The sequence below is a fragment of the Pan troglodytes genome, chromosome 18 (assembly GCF_028858775.2).
Source record: "Pan troglodytes isolate AG18354 chromosome 18, NHGRI_mPanTro3-v2.0_pri, whole genome shotgun sequence".
Classification (NCBI taxonomy): domain Eukaryota; kingdom Metazoa; phylum Chordata; class Mammalia; order Primates; family Hominidae; genus Pan; species Pan troglodytes.
Window position 1 is genome coordinate 75,519,052 of NC_072416.2, and position 27,579 is coordinate 75,546,630.

Sequence of the window (27,579 nt, forward strand, 5' to 3'; positions counted from 1 at the left end):
CCAGGCACTGAAGTAGGCCCTGCGAACAAGCAATGGAGCAGGGCTGAATGAAGCCCTCAGGGTAGTCAGTTTCTTACCAGGAAGACCTCTAGCTGCACCGACATCACAAGACAGCCGTTTTCTGCCTACTTGGAAGACCACTCAAGGCACCTGATAAATTCTTCGAAAGGTCTCTTAGAAGAGGTGAATCTTTGCCTTCCTTAAAGAGGCTAACGTTAGCCAAGTGAACAAAGAGAGAATGGGGGAAGGAACTCCATGTGAGGGAGCAGAGGTGAAATAGAGACAGGAGCTCAGTTGCTTGCAGCTATTTGATTTTTTAAGCATAGAATCGATCTCTGCACTGGTATGCATAGGCTGTTAGGAGTAAAAAGTGGTAGATTGTTTTTAGAAGCCCTAAATATTAATAAGATAATGTGTGCCCACATGTGATTCAAAATAAAAATATTAGCAAAACTGATGTTCAGCCAACACTGAAATAGCCAGAATTCTACAACTTGGAATAAAATCTACAAAATCTACTATGCTCATTAATGCTAAGGACTTTGAGCTTTACCCTAAGAAAAATGAAGACTCCTCAGGGATTTTAAAGAGAAGAGTGGCTGTGGCTGCACTGTGGAGGATGGATTAAAAGAAAGACAAAAACTGAGACCAGGAAATCAATCAGAAGCTATTGCCTGGGTTTCTGCAAGAGATAATGGCAGTGGAAACCAAGCAATGATGGTAAAGATAAAGTAAACAAATTAAAAAAATAATAATAAATGTAGATTTATCAGGGTTCAATTACTGGTAATACGTGGAGAAGAAAATTTAAGGAGGGTACTCAGATCTTTTTCGCAGGTAACTGTGTAGATCAGAGAAGAGCCATTGGTCTCATTTTTTATCACCTGCAAAGAATCACCCCGCCCTTGCCAGGTGCAATGGCTCACATCTGTAATCCCAGTACTTTTGGAGGCCGAGGCGGGCAGATCACAAGGTCAGGAGTTTGAGACCAGCCTGACCGAAATGGTGAAATGCCGTCTCTACTAAAAACACAAAAATTAGCCGGGCATGGTGGCATGTGCCTGTAATCCCAGCTACTCAGCAGGCTGAGGCAGGAGAATTGCTTGAACTCGGTAGACGGAGGTTGCAGTGAGTGGAGATCGCACCACTGCACTTCAGCCTGGGTGACAGAGAAAAGACTCCATCTCAAAAAAAAAGAAAAAAAAAAAAAAAAAAGAAGAATCACCCAGCCCTTTAGACACTCCTTTTACCCCACTGGGTCTGCACTGTTCAGTACAGTAGTCACTACCCATATGTGGTTATTTAAATTTGATCCATTACAATGAAATAAAATGAGAAATTCAGTGCCTCGGTTATACTAAGCATATTTCAAGCGCCCAGTAGCCACATGGTTGGCAGCTACCATACTAAACAGTCTGGAAAGTTCTATGGAACAGCACTGCAAATTATTGCCAAATATGTCGGTGATGCTGCCATTTCTCATGCTACCATCCTCCCATCGACTCTATCCAATCTCAATTGTGCATGACTCCTTTCAACATTTACATTTTGTTTTTCCTTTTCATCTAAAAGACATCAAGCCACTTCTGAAATCAGGAGTGTCTATCTACCTAAAGGCATAAGTTAAACGCACAAATAGTTCGGAAGAAAAATGTGCCAGATTAGAAACCAAACCTTTTTAAGTCCTATGTTTTATGTAAGACTAAAAGACAGGCCAGGCATGGTGGCTCATGCCTGTAATCCCAGCACTTTGGGAGGCCAAAGCGGGCAGATCACCTGACGTCAGGAGTTCGAGACCAAACTGGCCAACATGGTGAAACCCTGTCTCTACTAAAAATACAAAAATTAGGTGCACGCCTGTAGTCCCAGCTACTCGGGAGGCTGAAGCAGAAGAATCGCTTGAATCCAGGAGGTGGAAGTTGCAGTAAGTCGAGATCACACCACTGCACTCCAGCCTAGGCAACAGCACAAGACTCAGTCTCAAAAAAAAAAAAAAAAAAAAAAAAAAAAAAAAAAAAAGAGGCTTGGGACAAATGAGCTGGAACCTGTCAATGTCAAATAACAAGTAATTGTTTGAGTATTCCTAACAGAGTACCAATGGCCAGGAAGAGGGGGAAGAGTCACCCTAATGAGATTCAATTCATCTTCCTTTTAATAGTTGCAAAGAAATTTGTAAATAACCTATAATCTGCTGGGGTTAGAAACAGAATGACAATATCTGAAAATAACAACAAGAACTACAACTGTACTTGATTTCAAGTTAAACAGAAAGAAAAGGTATTGTTTTCTTAATGAAGGGGTCAGGCAAGGGGACCCAGGAATTCATTTTAGATCAAGTGATACAGATATTTCACTTTCTGAGTTTCTAAAGAGCCCCACAAAGGGATCCATCCACACCATGGAAAGAAGGTGGTTTGGTGAAATAGACAGAGGTGCTCTAACTTTAATAAATGTAATTGATACTGCCACTGAAAAAATGCATTTCATTGATTACCTATGTTCCCAGAAACTTTAGTATCAGAAAAACAGTCTCTCCACATTGAAGACGCCCAGTCGTTGCGCAGAAAAATTGAACACCACCAAGACAATCATGTAATCAATTGCTGACCACACAGATATGCCAGGCACACCTGATAATGCTCTGGGACAGAAGACAGAATCACGTGATACCATCCACTCCTCTGCTCCAACTCCTTGTCTGGCTCGTGTTCAGCTCGGAGTAAAGGCTGAAGCTCTCATCATGGCCTAGGTAGTGGTGTCATGTTAATTTTGTGATTTGCATGACCTGAACTCACCCCTTCTTCTTCTACTTCATTTCCTAGTGCCCATCCCTTGTTAACTGAGTCCCAGCTTCACTGGCCTGATGGCCAATGTTGGAATATGCCCAGTATGGTGCTCCAGTGTGGAGCATTTTAAAGTCCTGCTTACTCTGCCCTAAACACTCTCCCCATTGGGTTCACACCCTCATTTCCTCCTACACGTGTCCACCTCAGAGAAAACTTCCCTGAACACCCTGTATGAAATCTCCACCCCATCACTTCCCATACCTGCCCCCTGCTTCACTTTCCTTCATTACACTTTACCCCCAACAGATTCGATAGATTCTAAATGCCTTTGCCTATGGTCCATTTCTACACTAGAGTGCAGGCACCAGGGATACAGGCACTGCTGTATTCCCAGTGCCGAGCCCCGTTCCTAGCATAGGGTAGACATCGTAAATATTGGTTGAATAAATGAGTGCCTCTGTCCTGATGGAATTTACATCCTAGATGGCAGATCTCTGTGCAAAAATATCAAGTGCTAAAATTACATCTTTCTGACACTACAGGAACGTCTTTCATTTACTCTTCAGTTTAATCAGGCAATAAATGAGAAGGCGTAAATTACATCTATTAAATCCTTTTCTATGCTGACTTGATGAGTGGGCTGGCAGAGGGAACTTTTAGACAGTATGGAGAGCTCATGGTATCTGAAAAAGCAGGAAAATGTAGGCAATAAAGAAAAAAAAAGACCCAGAATCAGGAATCGATGGGTACCATCAAAGGGTTAATGCGCTGGTCATGATTTCACTGAAAGTCAGCTGCATTTTGATGAATCGTATTTAAAGCACTCTAAAACTAAAAGAGTACCCAGGGACCATCTGGTCACCATGGAGGAGAAAACGGATGTCCAGAGCAGAACATGACTTGTTCAAGGTCATGGAGTGGCCACGCTCTGCCTAGAACCCAATGTGCAGCCCTCCTGGGTACAACTGTAAGTTCAGGGCAGTCATTATTATGCCATAGCCCTAATACTGGGGTCTCAACATGAAAGGCTGACTGAGGGTTTGCATTCATCCAAAAGGGGAAGCAGGCAGGTTTGAGCCAGCAGGGGCTAGGCTGCTTACACTGTTACACATGAACGAATGGACACGGTTCTAAACCCTGAGCTGACATATAGACTAGCTGCTATGATCTGAATGTTTGTATCACTCCAACATTCACATGTTGAAACCCAATCACCAAGATGATGGTCTTAGGAGGTAGGATCTCCTGGGAAGTGATTAGATCCAAAAGGCAGATGGAAAGATGAGTGCCCTTATAAAAGAGGTCCCAGAGAGCTGCCTTGCTTCTTCCACCACGTGAAGACACAGCAAGAAGGTGACAATCTATAACCCAGAAGAGGGCCCTCTCCAGAACTGGACTGTGCTAGCATCCTGCCCTCAGACGTCCAGTTTCCAGAACTGTGAGAAATACATTTCTGCTGTTTATAAGTTACCCTGTTATAGCAGCCCAAGTGGACTAAGACACCATCCAAACAAAACACCTCTGTGGGCTGGGCCCATTATGGTCCAAAGGCCCCTACTGTCGACTCTTGCTGTAGGTCCATTCTTTCTTCAACTGTCCTTTGACAAACAGAAGCCAAGCATGAGGAACATATCCATCCAGTAGGATTTACTTAGCTGGGATGTACACCATATTCAGCTGGTCCTGGCTATGAACCATACATGTGGTCTAATGGGATTATTGCTGCTGAGATATTTGATTCAAGTTAACAGGGCATTACATGATTGATGATGATTTTGTTTTTCAAGACCATCAGCTTCATTATAAAGATTGATCCCCTGGAATCCATTAAACTTGATATCACTGCACATTAAAATGCATCCTTAGCAGCCATTTGCTGGGGTGGAAGTGGGGAGGATAATGATCCCATTTCCAAAGGGTTTTTAAATGCAGTCTAGTCCATTTAACTGTGTTTGTTTATGGACTATTCATTGCTTTGTGTCTGGAGACAGCTGGTGGTCATAGAACAGGTAAGAAATAAGACCTAGTTTTAATTTCTGGTTACTAGCTAGGTGACATTTTTCAGTTACATATCCTCTCTGAGCTTCAGGGATCTTATTTAAAAGATGAAAAAGACAATAGCTTTATTTGGGGGACGGCATGAGGATTAGTTATTTGTCTAGTACCTGGTACACAGAAAAATGTTAGTTATTAGTGTTAATGGAGAAGAAAGTTTTCAGGGAAAGCAAAAAAAACTAAACCATTAGAAATTTGTGTGAAAAGGAAGTGATCAGTATTTAAAAATACCTTAATAAACAGAAAGAGGAGGGTGGAAATCTATTACAGATTAAGATAAACACTTAAGTGCATTTGAAATTACTTTTTGAATAAGAATAAAATAGCGTTCTCACCCAAAATTTGACTTACCAGGAAAATTTCAAGAAAGTATTTAGCATAAAAAGCAGGCAATTCTTATATTTTTGGAATTCTACAACCCGATAATAAACTATAACTGATAAATATTAATGTAGGATTGCCATCATTAATTCATCAGGCTTGAGATGGTCCTTTAGCATCCGTGTTTTTACAAGCTCCATGGGTGAGCCAACTCGGCCATCCTCACTCTTGAGTGCACAGCAAAACTGCAAGACAACATGACCATCTGCTGGTAAGTTACAAGTCCATGTTCCTTCCACCATTTCTATCTAGGCTCTCAACATGCAGAAAACCCTAGGCACATGAAGCTGCATTTGCCTGTGGCTAGTGGGACTATGGATGATCTTCCCTCAACAACAGAGCTTCACAACAACTTTATTTCTGGTCCAAGGAGGTCTAAGGAAGGATACAGCAAGCTGCCATACCAGAGGAGACCTGAGGAAGGCTGGTGAAATTCACATTTGGGGAAACTGGAAACTCTTCTTAGGTCTTTCCCAATCAATTAGTAGTTAGTAAATGTGACCTGAGATGGGGTTGGAAGGTGGGTAGGAAGCGTTTGTAGGGGAGGCCAAAGTTCTCTGGATAACCAGTAAGGTCCTTAGGACTGGCCTCTGAATACCTCTGCAGCCTCTCAAGGACTCTGTTACTTGGCTTTCTACTCAGTGTGGCTCCATCATGGTAGCCTCATTGGTTCCCCAAGTCAGCCATACTTCTTCCTCCTACAGAGCATCTGCACAAGTCATTCCCTCCACTGGGGCTGCTGGTGAGGTTTCCTCTCTGCCTAGTTAAGGTATCTTCCTATCACCTCTCAACTGAATCACCTTTTCCCTCACGGCTGCTTTCACTCTCCATAAAGCATAACTTCATAGCACTATGCTTCTTTCTTTTGAAGCACTTGCCCCAGTTTTAAAAACATAGCTCCATGATTCTTTAATGGAAACACTCACCTTGACAGTGTTTTAAGCTATACATTCCAGAAGGGCAAAGATCACACCTTTTAAAAAGTCAATCATTTTATCTCTAGCGCCTGCCCTGACACTAAGGATTTAAAAAAAAATAGTAATAATGAAAGGATGGAAATAGACAATGGCAATAAGACCCTCGAGAAATTTGAATTGGAAAAGCCTTTTGGTATTTTTAGGTCTAGAGAAATGTGATGGATATGAGTTAGATATGATATTATTAATACCACTGCTACTCCAAGCTTCAATGATAGTCATGATATTTTCTAATGTTTTTGAAGCATTTACCACTATGAGTCAGGCAGGGTACCCAGCTACTCAATGTCATTTAGTATTCCTAACAGCACCCTAGGGTAGGGACAAGACCATTAATATTTTGTAGATGACAAAATCGAGCCTCAAAAGAAGTTTAGCAACATTCCGAGGCCACCCAACTCTTTTGGGAAAGCCAGAATTTTCACTAGCCATAGACGACCAAGCTCTGTCACTAAATCATAATCTATAACTGCCTATCATACTCCACCCAAGTTTTACCTAGAATAAGAGAATTTTTAATCTCTAGACATTCCAGTTGGGTAAATACAACTATTGCCACTTGACTGCAAGGGAAGTCAAAAGGTTAATCAACTTACTGTGTTTGCCGTAAAGGGAAATTTGAAATATCAGCAGAAAGAAATTTATCAATATGGCTTCAAACTGCTGTAAATTTAAAACAGATCACAGCCTTTCTACAAAAAATATGACTGCACTTCAGCATAAAGTCATTTAAAAATAACTATTTCCAGATACCATATGGGTTATGAACCAGTTTCACATGAGTAGTGTAATTTTTGAAGGAAGTCGTTATTAGAAACACAAGGCTGAAAAATCATTTTAGACCAAAACTACAGGAAATATTTGAAGGTAGATATCTTAATCGAAAAACAAATGTTGAAGCTGGTCAAGAGAAAACCTGCAGAGAGGAAGTTCAAAATTCCAGCAGACAGGGGAAATCCAAATTCCAAGAAGGCATGTAAGATATGGAGATTGTTTTGTAAAACACAGAGACCAGGTGAATTCCAAAAACATTACTGTTGTCAGAGAGCTGCACATTAAAGGCTATTCCAGCTTTGTTCACTAAACAAGTGCCAGTCTTCATTGCCTTTTTTTTTTTTTTAATTTTTTGAGACACAGTCTCACCCTGTCTCCCAGGCTGCAGTGCAGTGGCGCAATCTTGGCTCACTGCAACCTCTGTCCCCTGGATTCAAGCGATTCTCTTGCCTCAGCCTCCTGAGTAGCTGGGATTACAGGCGCCCGCCACCACGCCTGGCTAATTTTTTGTATTTTTAGTAGAGATAAGGTTTCACCATGTTGGCCAGGCTGGTCTCGAACTCCTGACCTAAGGTGATCCACCTGCCTCAGCCTCCCAAAGTGCTGGAATTTTAGGCGTGAGCCACCACGGCCGGCCTGGATTGCTTTTTAGGAGACCCATACTGTCCCAAATCTAACACAATTATTTCTACATGTAGAGTAAAGAAAAAATAGCTTTAGAATCTAAGTTAGACATGGGAAAGAAGAAAAATCAACTGTGTAGAAAGGAGAAACTTTGTGTATTTATTCCTACATAAGTGAAATACACTGTATACAAAAGAAGGGCAGAGTCCTCATTTTTCCAAGTTTCCCAAGTACAAATATAAAGGATGTTAGACTTCCCACAGGCCATGGCTATAATGTTAAAATGCTATAATTAATATAACTTTTCCACTGCAAACATTTTCATTATCATTCAGCAGATGTTATATTCAAAGAAAGAAATAACTCCATGCTAAAGGGAATGCTCTTCTTTTTCACAAGTTTAATGGGTTCTTCTTAACTAGATAGATATGTAGGTCTCATAGAATTTGGAGTCATTAACACAGTGATGTTAATCCATTCCAAGAACTGAGTAAAACTGCCCACTATACAGAGCATGAGAAGAAAATAGGATTTATACAAAAAAAGAGAAAATGTTGATATTTAGGATGACTGCAAACTGGTAACAGACATGTGCTTTGTTTTGCCCATGCAGAGCTTACAAAAAATGTTGAGTAAGTTGCCCACATTAAACATTGGAAGATTTCACATCATATCCAGATGTTGGCTTGTCTGGAAAACTCAAAGCAGGCAACACTTGGACCTTGATCCCGAAAAACTGAAGACAGTAAGCACCTTCCCTACTGAGATGTAGCCTCCTGTCCCTGTCTGCCACAGGGTCCTCTGTGTTGTCCTATGTACAGCAAAATTGCTTTACCTACTTGTGTATCCTCCCTGACCTTAGGATTTGAGTTTGGGGCAACCAATATAAAGGATGATAAGGGTAAGAAATCAGGAAGAAGTAATCTAAAGAAGAGGAAGGGCCGGGCGTGGTGGCTCACACCTATAATCCCAGCACTTTGGGAGGCCGAGGCAGGCAGATCACCTGAGGTTAGGAGTTCAAGACCAGCCTGGCCAACATGATGAAATATCGTCTCTACTAAAAATACAAAAATGAGCCGGATGTGGTGATGCATGCCTGTAATCCCAGCTGCTTGGGAGCCTGAGGCAGAAGAATCCCTTGAACCTGAGAGGCAGAGGTTGCAGTGAGCCAAGATCACGCCACTGCACTACAGCCTGAGAAACAGAGAGACACTCTGTCTCAACAACAACAACAACAACAACAACAAAAATAAATAAAGAGAGAAAGAGAAAGAGAGAGAGAAGAGCAGGAACCCCAGGGAGTGGTATAACAATCACACAAGACAGAGAAACGGAGGGCTTCCAGAAGGCAGTGATCAAAGTTGCCAGACACTTCAGAAAAGTCAGATAACCTAAAGCCTGAGAGCAACCCACCACCTTTGCAACGAGGAGGCTGTGATAACTTTGGTAACAACCATTTTAAGGCATTGGTCTAGATCATGGTTTCTCAGTCTCTGCACTGCTGACATTTTGGGTCAGGTAAGTCTTTGCTGTTGGGGGTTGGGGGCTGTCAGTGCATTCATTACAGGAAGTTTAGTAGCATCCCTGGCCTCTACCCACTTGATGACATTAGTACCGACCCCGAAATATGATAACCTAAAATAACTCTAGCCATTGCTGAATACCCCCTGGGGTACAAAATTCTCCATGGTTGACAGCTACTGTTGTAGGTAGAAAACAGATGAAACTGTGTTAAGAAGTGTAAGGTTAAGACCTAAAGAGAGAGAAGACTGAAAATATGCACCTAGATGTTTGGGTGGGATGAGAAAAACTGTCATAGGGTAGCTGCTGCAGGGAGATGTTGAAAATACAAAAAATAATTTACTTATGTATGTAGAAATAGAACTGACATGATCCTGTTCAGTGGCCATCAGCATCCTGACCTGACTGGTATCTTTTCTTGCAGGCCAAAAGGAACATTCCTTTGTGGGAAATGCCTCCCACCCCACTTTCATTCCATGTGATTCAGCTAGAAGCTAGACCCACCACCAGCTGTGGGGGCTGCCACTTTACTCAGGCTTAGAGATGAGGCTATCTCAATCCCAGCCAAGGCACCAGCGCTGTGCACATTGCTGTCTTTGGTCTGAAACCGTTAACTGATAGGTAGTAAGGCTAGGTACCACTTCAGGCAGTGGGGGATGGTGAGGTTGAAGCAGACAAGGAGGAAAGTAGGCCAGAGAGATGGAGAGACACCAAGTCCTTCTGACATCACTTAGCACCTCAATTCTTTTTCACTTAAATTCAGGTGAACGAAGCATTTATCTCTTAAAAGAAAGCCTCAGAGAAGCTAGAGGAGTTCTGACTTAAGTTTTTATGTTGCTGTTCCCCTACCCTGGAAGATAAAACTAAGTGATGTCTTTTGTTTCTTTTCATTAAGAGACTCTACTACTACTTGCTAGTATTAGGGTTCTAGAAAGTTGCTTAATCACAATGACCTTTTGCTGTTTCAATCGAGAAATGGAGAAGAAAACACTATACACTTCATAGAGTTGTCTGGGGCTGCAAGTAATATGCTGCCGAGCACAAAGTAGTAAAATGCCTTGGTTACACTAAGCATTCAAAACATGTCAATAGCTACTATTCAGGATGCAACCATGACTTATATTCAGGATGCAACCATGACTTGATTACCACTACTGCTGCTGCTACTACCACTCCTACTAATGATGATATTTACAACTATAACTGTAATGTCCCTAAGTAATAGTCTCTAGTATAAACTAATTACAGATAGCTTTGTCTGTACAATCTGGAATCCTATAGGAGTCTATCTTTAGGAAGAGAGTGGCTTATATGAACATCTTGCCAGGTATGGGCTCTTTAAAATAAGCAAAAAGGCTTTCAAGGATCAAGAACTCTATGGTGGCACTGGTTAATCAACGCCCCATAGCCAGATATCTCAAATAAGCTAATACAATTTAAAATGGAATCTCTGACCCTGCATACTTGAAAATCTACCCTGCAATTTGGGGTCTCATAGAAGACCTCCATGGTCTTATACCCATTCCCTATAGGCTCCTCACATCTCAGCTCCAGCTGCAGTAGACAGTTCAGGGTAAGCTCAGCCTTGCCTCCAGCAGACCACATCCCACCTAGAGCCAGCATTGCATATCTTCGCACCTGTTCCCCATGGTTTTCTTCTATCCCAGAGTCTACTTAGCCTCCAGCCATCCTTTGCGGATGGAGTGAGTTAAGACCCCTAGGACAACCCCTGATTAATGGAGGGTAGAACCCAGTGAACATCCTATTTCAGGGGGAATTCTGTGTGTGTGTGTGTGTGTGTGTGTGTGTGTGTGTGTGTGTGTGTGTTTTTTTTTTTTTTGAGACGGAGTCTCGCTCTATTGCCCAGGCTGGAGTGCAGTGGTGCAATCTCAGCTCACTGCAAGCTCCGCCTCCCGGGTTCACGCCATTCTCCTGCCTCAGCCTCCTAAGTAGCTGGGACTACAGGCGCCCGTCACTGCACCCGGCTAATTTTTTGTATTTTTAGTAGAGACAGGGTTTCACCGTGGTCTCGATCTCCTGACCTCGTGATCCGCCCGCCTCGGCCTCCCAAAGTGCTGGGATTACAGGAGTGAGCCACCACGCCTGGCCTCTCTGTGGTTCTTAAGAGATTATGGCAGAATTTAACTCACAGTGCCCTCAGAAGAATCCTCTAGAAAGCATTCTTATACTGCTGTTGTTCCTTCCTTATCTCATTCTCTCTGTCTGCTCACTTCTGCTTCCTGGGATCAGCTCCCAAATAAACTACCTGCACCCAAATTCTTATCTCAGGCTCTATTTTGAAAGAAACCAAATTGCCAGGCATGGTGGCTCAGGCCTGTAATTCTAGCACTTTGGGAGGCTGAGGTGGGTGGATCACCTGAGGTCAGGAGTTTGAGACCAGCCTGGCCAACATGGAGAAACCACGTCTCTACTAAAAATACAAAATTAGCCAGGCGTGGTGGCGGGTGCCTATAATACCAGCTACTCAGGAGTCTGAGGCAGGAGAATTGCTTGAACCCAGGGGCAGAGGTTACAGTGAGCCGAGATCATGCCACTTCACTCCAGCCTGGGCAAAACAGCTAAACTCCATCTCAAAACAACAACAATAACAACAACAACAAAAGAAAGAAAGAAACCAAATTGTAACATAAATCAAGCCACAATAATCCAAGATAATAGTAAATATGTTTACTGTGTACTAGATGCCATTTTCAGACCTTTACTGAAATTAATTCATCATTCCTTTGAAATGGATGATATTACTGATTCCATTTCAGAGATATAGAAAGGAAGGCACAGAACATTTAAATAATTTGCCCAAATCCCACAGTCACCAAATGGGGAAGCCAGGTTTGGAATTCTGGCTGCAGAGCCTCAGTCACTGTACTATGCTCACCATCTCTACACTAGAATTGACAAGTTCTGTGTGAAGATGAACTTTATGTATCAAATTGACTGGGCTAAGGGATTCTCAGATAGCTGGTAAATGTTATTTCTGGGTGTGTCTATGAGGGCATTTAAGGAAAGGAAAGCATGGGAATCAGTAGACTAAAGAGGATTCACCCTCACTGACACAGAGAAACATCATCTAATTTCTTGAGGGTCTAGATAGAACGAAAATGAAGAGGAAGGATGAATTTGATCTCTCTCTCGCTCTCTTTTCTTGAGCAAGGATATCCATCTTCTTCTGCCCTAGGACATCCGCACTCCAGGTTCTTGGACTTCTGTAGTTTAGGACTTACGTCAGCAGCCCCCACATTCTCAGGCTGTCAGCCTTGGAGTAAGAGTTACACCTTTGGCTCCCTTGGGTTTCAGGTGTTCGGACTCAGGTCAAATCACATCACTCTTTTCTGGTTCTCTAGTTTGCAGACAGCATATTGTGGAAATTTTCAGCTTCCATAATGGCACGAGCCAATCCCTATAATAAATTCCCTAGCCACCTACCTACCTCATTGTATGTCCTATTGGTTCTGTTTTTCTACGGAACGCTGACTAATACACTCGGTCTCCTTCTAGAACCGTTGCAAACACACAGGTATACAAAGAACTTTAGTTATATAATGAGATACTCAATTTCCTAAGTTTCCTGCTGCAGCACAAAATATGACCCATCACTTGCTTCCTGCCCAGTGAAAGGAATATTCCACTGGCAGATGTCCAGTCCCTCCACCTCTGAGCACTCCTGTCCTCTTCTGGAAGCAGGCCTAGGGGCCAGCAATGTGTATTATCCCGATAGTCTTGGAACACCCTTCTACGTGTGTTAGGTTCTAACATAGAGGGGGCTTTTCCAGGCTCCTGCAAATCCCTGGGTGTGGCCTGGAGCATTTGAGGTTGAGAAGGAAAAAACTGAATCTACTTGTAAGCGGTGGCCGAGATCACTAATGGGGATTTCAATTCTGAGAGCAAATTTAAGTCCCACATTTAGGCAGAATGTAAATAACTTTTAAAAATAACTTTAAGTAGAAGATTTGTTTACCTGCCTTCCCTTCCCTCATTTGATCAACTTGAATAATTAAAGACTAACAATAGAAAATACATTTTCACAAAACAAAGTGAAGGCTGGATGAGCACTGTTGGCCTCCAAAAAGCAAAGTTTTGACTTCCAGTTCTCATCTTTACAAAATTATTCTAACTCTCTGCCTTTTTAAAAGGTACCTGGCTCAAGACCAAGAACTCCAGCCATGGTTGAATGCCCTGAATTTTTTACCTTTGTGTCCAGCTTCCTCATGGGAAATGCCCCAAATGTCATTGAAACACAACCTCTCTCAAATACACATGGAGCAACTGCCGGACAGCAATCACATGGTGATACATTATTAATAATTTTTCACCATTACCATAAATTACAACAAACAGTAGCCGCTATATTAACCACTTATTATGTGCCAAGTACTGTTTAAACATTTGTACTTGTGTTAATGCAATTTCATACTCACTATAACGATGTGACAGATAATAATGTCAACTTTGTAGTTAAGGCAACTGTTGCACAAAGAGGTCAAATTACTTACCCAGGGTCATATAGATAAGTGGGAAAGAAAAGAATTTATTATTAAGAAAGTGTTAGTACCATTAGTCCAGAAAGAATTTTTTTATCCTTAGGCTAATTGTTAATAATAACGACCAGCACTTACTGAGCATCCTTTAAGTCACCTCATTTAATCCACATAATGAAATTTGGAGGTAGGCAGTATGAAGAGTTAAGCAACTTTTTCAATGTCACAACAATTTTATCAAGTGGCAGAGCCAGTATTTGAACTCAAGATTATCTATCCTCAGACCCTGTGCTTCTAACTCACTACACATCCCACTATGATATGACATGAAAAGACAGAAAATCAGAGAATGGGAGGAGAGAAGGTTTAGGGACCAATGTAGTTAAAAGTCAATAGTAATAGTTCCCTGCCCTCTGAATATCTCTGCCCCTCTGCCTGGAATACAGCCTGTTGATGCCTCAGTCAGGTCCTCTGAACAACATCTAAATGACCTGTGTGTCTCAGCCAGTTTACTATCTGTTAGGGGAGACTGAGTCATTCATTCATTCAAAATAGATATGTTGAATATTCATATACATCAGAGATGCTGGGAAAAATCAGACACAGCCCTCCTCACAGCACTTACAGTCTAGTGAGAGACAAGTAACCAAGGAATCACACAATTTCAAATAAGTAACTTGAAAGGAAGGGACACGATGCCATGAAAGTACAAAACAAAGGGACTTGAGTGAATCTAGTTGGAGAAGAGGGTTAGCTGGGAAGGAAGGCTTTCCTAAGAGTGTGACCTTGGAGAAGAGATCTGAATGACAATTGGAGTTTTAAACTGGAAGCAACCCACCCTTCCTCCCTCCCTCCCTCCCTACCGTCCTCCCTTCCTCCCTTCCTCCCTTCCTCCGCTTTCTGCAGAGTACAATATGAAAATTCTTCAGAAGGTAATTCTTGTGAAACAAAAAGCTTTGCCCTTTAAAGACAACTGTGTCTCCTGACAGGAGGAAGAGGAGGAGCTGGAGGAGCAAAAAAACGTGAATGAATAAATCAAGAGCTTGAACTGACTTCTGCATTTCTGCTAAAACAATTATCAAACTCCACAAGCCAATAGATGCCTATGACCAAAGGGAAGGTGGAACTTCTCAGGGCAACAAGCAAATAGATTTGGAGGATAACTTTTCAGGGTCACAAAAAATTAGATTTAGGGGGGAAACAGATTTTGAGTGCAAACCTCAATTCCACTGTACTATATAATCATACATACCTAGGATTTCTCTATAAGTTCTTCTCTATAAGTCTGCAGAACCAATGGCCATAATAAAATTACAAGAAAGAAGAAAGGAAATCTTAGAAAATTTACTATGGGGCTAAATGTCGTCTAAGAATCAACACTGGAAATAAGAGCAAACATACTTTGACTCTCAAATACATAGTAGATGGAGTAGTTAACAGTGCTGGACTGTTTTGTCTGTTCTGTTTGTGTAATGAAAGGATATAACTTCCCTAAACCCAAACCACGTCATTCTGTCCATCTTGTTTTCTAATGTATTTCTCACAGAGTCCACTCTGTGATCCTTTGCATCTAAGGTGACTGATTCTATGCTAGGCTCTGAAGCTGCAAAGATGAGAATAATCACTCTCTGTCCTCAAGAAGTTCCTTATCTACTAGGAAGATGGCCAAGTAAACTGGTAACTGCAGTGCAGCATGATGACAAAGATAAGCCCCAAGAGCTCAAAGCATGAATCCTTAACACAGTCTGGGAGTATCACAGAAGAATTTTTGCTGAAAAGGATGTTTGAACAGTGTCTTAATGAACAAGGCCAGAGCCCCCAGAGGGGGGGAATGTTTTTAGCACTGCTGTTAATTACCTTAGCCACTGGTGAGGAAAAAATTCAGAGTGATTTTGGGCAGATCAGCTCTGACTAAAGGTGACATTAAAATCCAGACAAAGGGAGCATTTGTCTTGAAGCAGCACTCGGCCACCCCTGGGCTGGGACTGGGAGAGAAAATCTGGACTCCTCAGACACATGTTGACAGCTAAGTGGATCCAAATTCATGTCCAGACAAGCAGCTCATGGTCAACTGCATTCAAAATTTTTCAATCCTGAATGAAAATCAAACTGAAACAGCAGAATCCTTTTCAATACCTCGAGCACCTTTCCATCCCACTTGGGAGAACAGCTTGCAATGTCCAATCCTGCATCCAGTGCAGCTCTCATTTTGATCATCAATAGGACAGATTTATTGTAATGCTTTGAATGAGCAGATGGCCTGTAGTCAAGTTTCAACTCAATTTGATGTTGAAGACATAAACCTTAGGGAATGATCCCTTCCTGTGTGTTCTTAATTTCAACTTTTCCTAAGTGAGAAAGCAGTATTAAGCCTACAAAAGTTATTCCTCTGCTTTAATAGATGGGAGATCTTGAGTGATTAACCTCTTGTATTGTCTGCCAGGACTTTCCTAACAAAATACCATACACCATGTGGCTTATACAACAGAAAGTTATTTTCTTACAGTTCTGGAGGCTAAAAAGTCTAATATCGAAGTTCTGGCCACTATGGTTCCTGATGAGGGCTGACTTCCTAGGTTACAGATGGTCACCTTTTCACTGTTTCCTCACATGGTAGAGAAGGAGATCTCTGGTATCTCTCCCTCTTCTTATAAAGACACACTGGTACTATCAGATTAGAGCCCCTTCTTTATGACCTCATTTAACCTTCACTACACTCTCACAGATCCTACTTCCAAATACATCAGGGGTTGAAGATGAAAAAGTGATGATCTAATAATCTATATAAGAAAATGAAAGAAATATTAAACCCAAAGCAAGCAGTAGAAAAAAAATCCACATTTTTCAATTCACTTTATGAAGGTAGTCTAACTTTGATACCCAAACCTGACAAGGGTACAACAGTAAAATTATAGACCAAATTTTCTCACAAACATACAGATGTGAAATCTTAAAAATTTAGAAATGAAATCTAGCAATGACTAAAAGTGACACTACATCATAACCAAGTAAGTTTTATACCAGAAAGCCAAAGCTGGCTTAACATTTGGAAAACCAATCCATTTACTGAGGAAAAAAAGAGAAAAATCATATGGTCAAAATAGATGCTGAAAATATAATGTATAGGTATAAATTATTAGAGAATTACAAATAAAAGGTGTTATCATCAATCTGATAGAGGGTATCTCCAAAGAAACCCACAGTTAACATCATGTATAATAGTGAAATAAAATCTTGCCCTCCAAGATCACGATTGAAACAAAGATGCTTGCTTTTATCACTTGTAATTATCACCACACTTGAGGTCCTTGACACTACAATAAACAATAAATAAATAAACAAATAAATCCATGAAGATTGGGGGAAGGGGAGAACTGTCATTATTCATAGGAAACATGATTGCATATTAAGAAAACTGAAAAGAATTTATAACGGCTCTTTCCAGCCAGCGCCGAGCGATGGGCATCTCTCGGGACAACTGGCACAAGCGCCGCAAAACCGGGGGCAAGAGAAAGCCCTACCACAAGAAGCGGAAGTATGAGTTGGGGCGCCCAGCTGCCAACACCAAGATTGGCCCCCGCCGCATCCACACAGTCCGTGTGCGGGGAGGTAACAAGAAATACCGTGCCCTGAGGTTGGACGTGGGGAATTTCTCCTGGGGCTCAGAGTGTTGTACTCGTAAAACAAGGATCATCGATGTTGTCTACAATGCATCTAATAATGAGCTGGTTCGTACCAAGACCCTGGTGAAGAATTGCATCGTGCTCATCGACAGCACACCGTACCGACAGTGGTACGAGTCCCACTATGCGCTGCCCCTGGGCCGCAAGAAGGGAGCCAAGCTGACTCCTGAGGAAGAAGAGATTTTAAACAAAAAACGATCTAAAAAAATTCAGAAGAAATATGATGAAAGGAAAAAGAATGCCAAAATCAGCAGTCTCCTGGAGGAGCAGTTCCAGCAGGGCAAGCTTCTTGCGTGCATCGCTTCAAGGCCGGGACAGTGTGGCCGAGCAGATGGCTATGTGCTAGAGGGCAAAGAGTTGGAGTTCTATCTTAGGAAAATCAAGGCCCGCAAAGGCAAACAAATCCTTGTTTTGTCTTCACCCATGTAATAAAGGTGTTTATTGTTTTGTTCCCAAAAAAAAAAAAAAAAAAAGAATTTATAACATTACCAGGTATATACCCAAAGGAAAATAAATCATTCTACCAAAAAGACACACACACTCATATGTTCATCATGGCACTATACACAATAGCAAAGACACAGAATCAACCTAAAAGCCCATCAATAGTGAACTGGACAAATAAAATTTTGTACATACACACACAGCCATAAAAAAGAATATCATTTTTTTTGCAGCAACATGAATGCAACTGGACACCATTATCCTAAGCAAATTAACACAGAAACAGAAAACCAAATACTGCATGTTCTCACAAGGGGGAGCTAAACATTGGTTATATATGGATATAAAGTAGGAAAATTAGACACTGGGGATTACTAGAAGGGAGAGGGAGGGAGAAGAGAAAGGGCTGAAAAACTACCTATTGGGTACTCTGCTCACTACCTGGGTGACAGGATTATTCATACCCCAGACCTCAACATCATGCAAAACACTCATGTAACAAACCTGCACATATATACCTCCTGAATCTAAATAAAAATTGAAGAGAAAGGAATTTATAAGTAAACTTCTACAATTGATAAGTGAGAGAGTTCTTAATAAGAGTCTATATACAAAAATCAACTTTATTTATACCTATCTGTAGCAGAAAATTAGAAAATAAATACAACTATTCCATTTTAAATAGCAAAAAAATATCAAACAGGCACGAATAACAATCTAAGAATAAGCAAGATCTCTATAATGAAAACCACAAAACACCACTGAAAAGAATTTAAGACTTAACCAAATTAGATATACCATGTTCATAGACGGAAAAGCAATAACATAAATATTAGCCTGTAAATTCAATGCAGTCCAAATAAATATCCCAGCAGAATTTTGGTAGACGTTGGCAAACTAATGCTAAAATGCAAAGAACACAATATAGTCAGAACAATCCAAAAGTACAAAGATGAGGGACTTATACTCCTAAATATGTGTAAGACATGTTACAAAGCTACCATAATTAATAAGGTGTGGTATTAGAATAAAGACTTTTTTAAAAAGTGAAATAACATACAGAACTCAGAAACAAACCAACACATACACAATCACCTATGACAAGTATCAGCTAGAAATATAGTGTGCCTGTAGTGTCTTTCTGATAAAATGCTGTATCAGGTGAATATCCAATTGGGAGAAAATGGTAGCTAGACCTGCATTTCCTATCATCCAAAAACTCAATTCCAAGCAGATTATAAACTAAATGTAAAGGCAAATAAATATAACTTATAGAATTTTACATTGGAAAATATTTTCATGATCTTGGATGTAAGAAAGCATTTTAATACAGGAAGCCAGAGACTGATAAATTGTGAAAAATTAAAATTTAAAAAGTGATTCATTATTAAAAAGCCATTAAAAGGATAAAAAGGCATACCAGGATGTACAAGAAAATACTATTATCCAAAGAGATGCCATACCCGGAAAAATCTAATAGAAAAATGGCAAAAAACTTAGGGAGATATGTGACAAAAGAGGATATCTAAATGTCCAGTAAATGTGAAAAATTTGCTCAACTTCTTTAGTCATCAGAGAGACACAGATTCACGATATGATATACTAAGCATACTCTAGATTAAAGTTTAAAAACACAAAAATACCAAGCACTGGCAAAGATGAGGAACATGTGGAACTTGTGTGGACAGTTTGTGGGAATGTAAATTGGTAGAACCACTTCAGAAAACTGACATTTTCTACCGAAGCTGAATTTGCACATGCTAGATGAACCAGAAATTCCATTTCTAGATAAATATAGCCAACAGAAATGAGTACATCTGAACCATAAGACCTGCAAAAACAATAGTCACAACAGCATTATTTGTAATATCCCCAAACCAGAAACAACCCAAACGTCTGTCAACAAAAAAACAGATAAATAGTGGTTTATTCATGAGGTGAGATACTTTGAAGAAACGAGAATAAACTACAGCTACATATAACAATATGGATGGATATTATGAACATACTGTTGAGCAAAAGAAACTCGACAAATTAGAGAATTAGAGCACTCTATTGAATGCATGTATACAAAGTTCAAAAAAAGGCAAAACTAACCTTCAGTGACAGAAGTCATGGTAGCAATTATGTTTGTGGAGTGAGACAATTTGGAACTGAGAGAAGGTATGAGTGAAGGCTTTTGCAATGATGGTGACATGATATATTTTCATCTGGTTGGTGGTTAGAGGAGTGTGGCCACTTTCTGAAAATCAATTAGCTGTATACAACAGTTCCTCCTTAACCACATTTCACTTTCCATGGTTTCAGTTACTCAAAGCCAACCACAGTCTTAAAATAGATGAGTAATTATAAGATACATTGAGAGAAAGGCCATAGTCACATAACTTTTAATACAGTATATGTTACACTTGTTCTATTTTATTATTATTGATAATCTCTTACTGTGCCTAATTTATAAGTTAAACTTTATCATAAGTATGTGTATATATATACACACATATACATAAAAATAAAGAAAAAACAGTTTAATATTGGGTGCAGTACCATCTGCAGTTTCAGGCATCCACCGGAGGTATTGGAACGTATCCTCTGAGGATAATGGGAGGGCTACGTACTCATTATTTGTGTACCTTTCTAAACATATATGCTATTTCCATTAATTATTTTTAAACCAGAAACTGAAATATTCTTCAAAGGAGAGAAAGCGGTATGCAGGATTGCAGAAGCACCTTGTAAACTAAGTGGCCACATTTTAGTCAAAATCTTTAGACTAAAGCTACATTGCCTGAAGCCTTGTCCTACGAAACAGACACCGAAGAAAATAGAGATAAGAAACTGCATTAGTGTCAAAAGTAGCATTTAACTGGGGACTGGCTTATTCCACAGAGAATAACAAAAAACTGTTCTCCTAAGCTGATATGACAGGATAAATAGTATCACAGACATTCTGCTCGCAGTAGCTGACTCAACAGCCAAGGCTGACAGATTTACAATGGAGAACTGAATCCTGAGATCAAAAACCATGTGCTCTGTTTGGGGCTTGATGACCTACAGTATACACTGAAACCCTTAAATCAACAGGTTTATGGCATTTATGGTGAACCACTCTGACGGGTCTGCTTCATCAAACAAGCCTTGTCTTGAATCTGAGCTCAGCTAAAAGCTAGACTATCAAAGGCAAGCATTTACTAACATGGGAGGAAAAATGCTCCATTTTGGTTCAAATGCTTAATAGAAATCTTTCTTGTGCTTTTGGAGTAAAGAAAAAAAAAGCACCAATGTATACAGATGTTTATAATCTTTAAGACCTATAGTGCTAGAAAAGAATTATTCGGTGATTCCATACCTCCTGCTAATATTACCGTACTAGAATTCTCAGTATTTGTCTGGGTGGGATCAAATTGACTCACCCGATACTACTTACCTGGGGGACAGTTACATATAGGACTGTATAGATCTATTAAATTTTGATGCTCTATAATAATGTCTCAAACTATTTTGACTAAAAGCCATGGCTAAGAATTACCACACACACCCACACACATTTTATAACATGGCTCAGTGCACAAACACACTACAAAGTTTTATGAATACCCATTCTTCCTAGATATTATACAATCAGATGTAGTCTCTTCTATTTTATGTTACTCTATGATATTTTCTTTCTTATTAATGTTGGTCATAACCAACTGAATTGATTTATGACCCAAGAATTGGTTGCAACCCAAAATTTGAAAAAAAAAAATTCCTACAAAGAATCAAAAATGTTTAAATGTATGACTAGGCCTAATCTTTTTTAAAAAATTTCACTGATTCTCAAAATTTGGTGAGCATGAGGATCCTCTAGCGTGCTTATTGAAAATACAGATTCAATAGATCTGGAATGGGGCCTAGGACTCTGAATTTTTATCAAGTACTCCAAATAAGGCCTATGGAGGTACACTAAAGATGGCAGTTTGAGAACTGCATCCCTAATCCTATCTTCAAATGAGTAAACTGAAGCCTAGAAAGGGGAAATAATTTGCACAAGAACACAGTATTTGTTGAGTCTTGGGACTAAAACCAAGTCTCTCGACCCCCCTACCATCTTAGCAGGTAGCCAGAGACCGCCCTTGCTTGTTGTAATCCCTGCTGAGAAACTGATGGTATAAGAACAATAAAATTGAGCATTAGAAAGGAGAAACTAATAACACTGGATGTCCCTCTTCAGAAATGAGCTGGACCCAAACCCAGGACTGAGTACAGGTAGCTGGGAACCCCTTTTCCACCCAGCCAATATGGCAACAGAAATGCATTTAGTGCAACAAATCATTCTAAAACCTTCCTTTTTATCATCAAACTTCACAGTGTGGCAAAAAATATAACATTCTGGCCTTTCAGATACTCCCTGTTTATTCACTAGTTTTGGAAGACCATTACATCTTTTCCATTGGCTCATTTATTCCAACTGAAACCCTCATTTTCCCGCAAATGACAATGAAACATGAATATCAACTGACTACCTGTTTTAGGTGATGAGTGGAACAGAGTAGTATGGCAGCAATGATTTATTGTGATGCTTGATGCTTATTGAGTATTTGGGTTCCTGGAGTATACCAATCATTCCACCTTGCCACAGGGCATTCATACTCGCTGCCATCCTGCTGGGGTGCTCCTCCTGATCATAGCCACATGGCTGGCTCCCTGACATATATATATCTCCCAGTCTCTGTCAATTCATCAGCAAGACCTTTCCTGGCATTCTGTATGAAAGAACATGCTGGAGTCAGTCTCATGCCAACACCTTTTTGCAGGACCACTAGGGCCATATTGCTTTCTGGATACTCTCTCGTTGGACCTGCTTGGCACTTGAGACATATTTCATGAGTCAGTAGATAGACTTGGACTTTAACAATATTTAATAATAGATCATTATTTTGGAGTTCATACACTCATGACACTAGCCATCTAGTACAGGAGACAGGCATTATTCAAATAAGCACATGACTAAATGTGAAAACACAATTGGAGTGTGTTATGAAGAGGTGCAAAGTCAACTTTACCATTGAATGGTGAAAAGGCCTTGTGATGGTTAATTTTATTTGTCAACTTGATGGACCACAGAGTATCCAGAATTTTTTTTTTTTTTTTTTGAGACAGAGTCTTGCACTGTCACCTGGGCTGGAGTGCAGTGGCGCAATCTTGGCTCACTGCAACCTCTGCCTCTCAGGCTCAAGCGATTCTCCTGTCTCAGCCTCCTGAGTAGCTGGGATTATAGGTGCCCACCACCAAGCCCAGCTAATTTTTTGGTATTTTTAATAGAGACGGGGTTTCACCATGTTGGCCAGGATGGTCTTGAACTCCTGACCTCATGTTTCACCCGCCTTAGCCTCCCAAAAGCACTGGGATTACAGGCAGGAGCCACCGAGCCCAGCCAGTGCCCAAAGATTTAAGCATCATTCTGGATGTGTCTGTGAGGGTGTTTCCAGGTGAAACAGACATTTGAATCAGTAGATTGAGTAAAGCAGATGGCCCTCCCCAATGGGTCTCATTCATCCACCAGGTGGGTCTCATTCATCCACCAGGTGGGTCTCATTCATCCACTGAAGGCCTAAATAGAACAAAAAGACTGAGTAAGGAAGAATCCCTCTGTCTCTGAGCTGGGATATGCATCTTCTGCTGCCTTCTAACTCAGACTGTAACTCGTACCATTGGCTTTTCTGGGTCTCCATCTTCTCAACGAGTCTTGGGACTTCTCAGTCTTTATAATGCATGAGTCAAATAATATTATAATAGTATAATAAATTTCTTTTTTTGAGACAGGGTCTCGCTGTAACCCAGGCTAGAGTACAGTGGCACTATCATACTCACGGCAGCCTGCAATTCATGGACTCAAGCGATCCTCCTGCCTCAGCCTACCAAGTAGCTAGTACTACAGAAGTATGCCACCATACCCAGCTAATTTATTTCTTTCATGTTTTATAGAGATGGGGTGTATTAGTCTGTTTTCATTTTGCTAATAAAGACATACCCAACACAGGGTAATTTATAAAAGAAAAGAAGTTTAAGGGGCTCACAGTTCCACATGGCTGAGAAGGTCTCACAATCATGGTGGAAGGTGAAACGCACGTCTTACATGGCAGCAGGCAAGAGAGAATGAGAACCAATGGAAAGGGAAAACCCCTTATGAAACCATCAGATCACATGAGACTTATTCACTAACACAAGAACAGTATGGGTGAAAATGCCCCCATGATTCAATTATCTCCCACCAGGTCCCTCCCACAACACATAGAAATTATGGGAGCTACAGTTCAAGGTGAGATTTGGGTGGGGATACAGCCAAACCATATCACAGGGTCTCACTATGTTGCCCAGGCTGGTCTTGAACTCCTGGTTTCAAGCAATGCTCCTGCCTCCGTCTTTGAAAGCTCTGTGATTGCAAGCATGAGACACCATGCCTGGCCCTTATAATGCATTTCTTTACACACTCACACACACATATACATTTATATGTATAAAAAAAACCTTGTTGGTTCTGTTTCTATGCAGAATTCTGGCTAATATGCACCCATTCATGCTCATCCTAGCAACAAGAATAGACAGAGAAGGAGTCACACCTGAAGAGCACCCACTGCTATTTCCCTAAACTGATAATTCTTTCTGTAGAATAAAGGCCACCTGACCTGCTCCTCATTTCAAGTATTCCTGAGAAAACCCTCCCCTACTTTTTGGGCCTAAGGAAACCAGGACTCAGCAAGGGAATAAAACATTAAAACTAAAGACAGGCTCTAACTCTCCAGCTATGGAAGAAACCACCTCTAGGGTAGAGTGTAGAAAAACCTTACTCCTGGGGTGACTTCTCCTGCCTTTCTGTGGAAATTATCTGCTTCAGTGCTAGCATTGCCACCAGCAAGGAAAATTTGTTCAAATCCTTTTGAGTAGAAATACAAGTTAACTAAAATTTCTGATACACTAAATGTGACCTCAAGTCAGATACAATTTATTTTTGAATGCCCACTGCTCTGAATTATTTTTGTCACTCAACCCCTCTATTAGGGAGGGAAATTTATAATAGTGGGACATTGGGTTTTAATTTCCTGACCATGGATATTTTTAAAACTATAATTGCTTTGCTTTCTACATATGTTATTTAGTATACTTAAATATGTTATTTAGTATACTTAAATATGTTATTTAGTATAGCTATTTAGTATAACTAAGAAAGTTATTACAAAAACAAACCATAAGGCTGACACTTAACAAAGAGGTTTCCATTTGAAAAAAAAAAGCAAAAGTTAATTAAACTAGCAAGTTTTAACCAAACATAATTAGAAGAAAATCAACATGTACATTCTGAAAATGTTCAGAACATGGCCTATTTCATTTATCTTCAAAACAAACATTTAATTTAGTCTCTATTTTAAATCCAGTTTTTGCCATCAGAATTGTACAGTTTTCTATACAACTACATAGAAATATGATGACATAGAAATTTCTGCATAGAAACTATATGACCCATATAATGGGTGCATATTAGCCAGAATTCTGCAGAGAAACAGAACCAACGTAAGTATATAATGGCCAAGTGCCTCCAAACCAAAATATCAACCTGTCCACATCAGAGTATTCAACTGAAAACTGCATATTCTCTGAAACTACTGTTTGAAGAACAAACAATTTTAGCAAACCAGTCAATACAAAGGGACTATTACTCAACCTGTTTGCTTTCACTGTATCTGTTAGGGAACTTCAGGGTAGGAGATGGCTATACCTGTACTGCCCAAGACAGTAGCCCTTACTGGACACTTGAAATGTGGCTGGTCTGAACTGAAAGTGCATTAAGTATAAAATGCACACTGGACTCTGAAGACTCATGTGAAAAATAAAAGTATTTCATTAATTTTTGCAGATTATTTTGAAATACCAGTTTTAAGGAATTGGATTAAAATATAACACCAACATAAATTTTCCCTATTTCTTTTTGCTTTATTTTTTCCTATGGCTACTAAAAAATTTAAAATTATATAGGTTGACTTGCATTATATTTCTACTGTACAGCGCTAGCCTGAAGCAAAGAGATGGTAGAGTTCCATACATCACAAAAAAGAAATAGGAGATTTCATGGGGGAATAAAACAAACTTCTGTTGTCATTATTTAAAAATAAAGATCTACTGCATACTAAAATTAGATTCATTCAAATAAACATCTTCAAAGACACAAATGAACTGCATATGAAGGTTGAGCAATGGTAATCCATCAATAAGAATTCTTGGTTTACATCATTACCCCACATGTCATCATCCAAACAAATAAAAGAAATCAATTAAAAATGGTTATAGAGTGTGAAGTCATCCTCTAAGACAACCATGAAGCCTCTGTCTCCCTCCAACTGCTCAGACAGGCACATAATGTGCTCACTTGTATTTACTACTTTAAAAGCATCTGCAGTTATTGTTGGCAGACACAGAGAGGTGAGTAATAACAAGACAACTGACATAGAAAGTAGTGAATCAACAAGACCAATAATGTATCCAAGATGCACTGTGAGGAACAAATATTGACAATGCTAGATGCCATAATACTCTGTGCTGTGGGCACTGCACCCAATAAATGTTGATGCATGAAGTGTGCAGGCAAATTGCCCATTGCGTCTGCCTGTCAGCCAGTATATGCTCAATGCACTTATTGCACTATGCTTGCCTGCTTCCTCTATGAGACTAGGAGCTCTTTGCGAAAAGTGTCTGTAACTCATTCATTTCTATCATAGTTTGGACTTTCATTCCAAAATGACAGAAACGAAAGTTAAACTAAATTAACAGAAAAGTGGAGAGGGGTTTATGCATAAGAGACCCACAGTACTTTAATTTCAGGCATAGCTGCATATCACGACTATGATGACCCTACTCTCAGGGGGCAAGATGGTTGCCAGCAACCCTGGGATTATCTTCCATCCTCTTTGCTAACCCCAGGTGTCCCAGAATTTGATTTTTATTGGCACTGATCTTGTTGCGTGTTTATTTCTGAACCAACTACTCTAGGTCAACGATATCTGATGTTCTGACTAGTCAGTATGTAAAACATGTCACCTTCCCACAGACTGCATGGACTTGAGGAAGAGGTGGGGAGGGTAGATCCTTAAGGAAAGCTTCAACGTTATCAGATGACTGGAGTAATGAATGCTGGGTAGGCAAAAAAAAAAAAAAAAAAAATCAGAAGTGGCCACTGTCATTTTTGAGTCCCCACATGAAAGACAGGCCATTGATGTTTTTCCCAATGGATGAAAAAATGAGAAATATCCAATGTATGAAGCATTTCAAACATAGGAATAATTTATCTATTTCTAAATTGCCAGGATAATTACATACATTCATGTAACAAATGTTTGAGTGCCTATTACTTGCCAAGAATGATTCCAGCCACTGGAAATACAGCAGTGAATAGCAGAGATAAAGCCTCAGCCCTCATGGAGCTGATATTCAAGGTGGAAGGCAGAATATGCCAGGTGATAAACAAGTGAGTCAAGCACTGGGCAATAAATAATATAAAGAAAATTACAGCAGAGAAGGGGGTTGGGGAGTGATGGGAGTGTCAGGGAAGACCATTCTGGAATGACAGTATTTGCATAGGGAACTGAGGGAAGAAATAATCAGACGGATACTTGGGGGAAGAGCATTCCAAGTGCAGTCACTGAGGTAGGACATCTGGGGATGTTGAAAGGCAGTGGAGCCCACTGGAAGAGCTCAGTGGCATGCATAATAATGGAAGAGATAGGAAGTTAGATCCAAGGGACTTTGTAGGCCATGGTAAGAAATCTGGATTATATACTGATACGGTTGGGCTATGTCCCTACCCAAA

The 27,579-nt window shown here is 40.2% G+C and overlaps 1 protein-coding gene and 1 pseudogene across 3 annotated transcripts in view; one reads left to right on the forward strand and one right to left on the reverse strand.

The window, feature by feature from the left end:
* ADAMTS18 (ADAM metallopeptidase with thrombospondin type 1 motif 18) overlaps window positions 1-27,579 on the reverse strand; it is a 154,724-nt gene that overhangs the window by 108,759 nt on the left and 18,386 nt on the right. The gene's annotated exons all lie outside the window — the stretch shown is intronic.
* LOC737575 (ribosomal protein S8 pseudogene) lies at window positions 17,054-17,730 on the forward strand (annotated as a pseudogene).